This window comes from Molothrus ater, chromosome 3, assembly GCF_012460135.2.
Source record: "Molothrus ater isolate BHLD 08-10-18 breed brown headed cowbird chromosome 3, BPBGC_Mater_1.1, whole genome shotgun sequence".
Classification (NCBI taxonomy): Eukaryota; Metazoa; Chordata; class Aves; order Passeriformes; family Icteridae; genus Molothrus; species Molothrus ater.
In genome coordinates, this window is record NC_050480.2 from 28,181,507 (window position 1) to 28,183,884 (window position 2,378).

At 54.3% G+C, this 2,378-nt stretch overlaps 1 non-coding gene across 1 annotated transcript; it reads right to left on the reverse strand.

The window, feature by feature from the left end:
- Positions 1 to 1,777: 1,777 nt before the first annotated feature.
- Positions 1,778 to 1,864, reverse strand: TRNASTOP-UCA (transfer RNA opal suppressor (anticodon UCA)). Its single transcript has one exon. It is a non-coding gene; the product is annotated as a tRNA-Sec (tRNA).
- Between the last annotated feature and the right edge of the window lie 514 nt (positions 1,865 to 2,378).

Below are 2,378 nucleotides of genomic sequence, written 5' to 3' on the forward strand. Positions count from 1 at the left end.
CACTGACCAGGTGTGGGAGCCAGGCTGGGGGAGTGTAGACAGCTCCAAGTAGGGATTCACAGGGGATTTCACAAAGCCAGGTCCCTGTACTGCTTGCCACAAGCTCCCCAGGCAAGGCTCCCCAGCCTCCTCTCTCGTGCCTGGAAGTCTCATGCCCATCAGCTCTGTGAGGGACAAATCACCCACACTAGCAATCTGACCATCCTACTTTTTCCTGAGGCAATGAAAGAGTACAGAGTAGATGTGGCCTTTTTGTTGTGGAGGAAAAAAAAGTGAACTCAATGCCAGGCACAGATCCCAGGCTGTGGAGTTCAAATCACGCTCAGAGCACATAATTCCCGTTTGTGTTTGTGTGCACGCAGGGCAAGGGTGGGAGCTGGCGGGGGTGTGTGTGTGTGAATATAAGAATGTAATTGTCATAATTTAATCCAAAACTACTTCTTGGAAGGAAAAAAAAAATCAGGCTGACACAAAACAGCATGTTCAGTTATAAACACCACATGAAAGAGCCGTATTATGTTCTGCTTGGTAACTGACATGGAGCGCTAACATTCTCAGCTGCCCACTACTGGGCAAAGGCCTTTCCAACTCTCCCCCTCACCCCCAAAACAACCCCCCCCAGCCAAACTGCAGAGCAGATACCAATTTCTGAGGCCGCAGAGAAATCCCACATAGAAAGTTCATTATGGGCAGAGCAGGCTGGCTGGCAGGCAGAGTGGTGTGGAACAGAGATGGCCATCTGGGACTGGGAGCGCTCCCAGCTGTGCACGCACATCTGCAAGGCCACGGAGAAGTTGGCACACACTGTGGGAGCTTCAGAGGGACTTGTCCCCTCAGATTTTCTGTCACAGGACTGTGTATTCCTGGAGCAACATGCCTTGCTGGCACCAAGGCTGCTCCTCCCCAACCAGCTCAGGGGTCTGCAGGCTCGAAGCAGTAGCAGCCATCAGCAATGGTCTCAGGGCTCCCTGTGCCCTTCCCTTCTCCTCCCAGGCCTTCAGCTGGAGTGACTCATTTCATGTAAAGAAAGCACAGTCATTCTGGCTTAGATCCTCAGGGGTGCTTACCTACTTAACTCCGGATGGCACTGCGCCCCTCAAAAAGCACCCAGGAACACTGGAGATCTGATAATTCACTCAGTATTCTGTAATTCACCAGGCAGAATCTCCCTTCCTGCCTGTGGGGCTGGGAGACAATGTGAAATTGCCCTTCCAATCCTTGCTGTCCCCTGCCGTGGGGCTGGTTGGGGTCTCATCCTAACTAGAGGCTCCACAAATCATCGACTGGAGAGTTGTTGCAACAGGATATCACAAAATAAATGCCTTCTGCTTGAAGAATATGTTTTTTAGCTTGACGCTAACCTTTATTTTTCGTGGGGCTGGGTGACATTATTAGCACCCGTGCTTACTGCTGAAGTGAAGCATCTTTGTTGCAGCGTGGGTGGGAGATGGGTTATCGTCAATATGGAGCAGATCTAGAGAATGACTTCTGTTATTTACTTCTTTTCTGTTCTTGTAGGACATGTGACACAGTTTAACAAAGATCTGCTTAGCTGAAAAATCCAATTAAAACCTGAATTGTCCTTCGGCTGTGCCTGGCACGCTGCCATTCCAGGAGTCCAGTGCAGTGGGAATAAAGTGGAAGAAGAGATAAACGAAACGCGCGGCGACACTGCGGGACAGCGCGGCTAGCGCTGCCCTTTTCCCCTGAGGACGGTCGGGCTTGGCACTGCCGGCACAAAAGGGACGGGCCGGGCAGAATCCCGACTCGGCGGCCCCGCCCGAAAGGTGGAATTGAACCACTCTGTCGCTAGACAGCTACAGGTTTGAAGCCTGCACCCCAGACCACTGAGGGTCATCCGGGCAATTCAGAGCGTCCCTGTGACTCCTTATATGAATTCCTCCGTCCCTTTCGCCCCAAGGTAAGGGCGAGCGGTGTTTTCCTGCAGGCATGGTCCCTCAGCGTTTTCCCCATAGGACAGCGGCCCTCACGGAGCGCAGGGCGCGGCGGGAGCGCGAGGGGCGGCCGGGGCGGCCCCCGCCGCCATCCCAGCGGCCCGCGGGCGCTGATGCAAATAGGCGGGCGGTGATTGGCTGTCCCTGCGGGGGGCGGGGCCGGCCCGGCGGGTGAGTCACGGCGCTTCCCAGAAGGAGCGGGGCCGGCCCGGCGCTTCCCGCACCTCCGGGACCCTTACAACATCGGACAGGGCAGCTTGTGCAACAGCGGGGGCGGCCCCGGCCCCGAGGTGTGCTGCGAGGAGACCAGGGCACGGGCTCTGTTCTTTTTCTTTTTTTTTTTTTTCTTTCCTTTCCTTTTTTTTTTTTTTTTTTTTTTTCCCTTCCAGTGGCTAATGCCAGATACTCTGGAGGATGTGAATC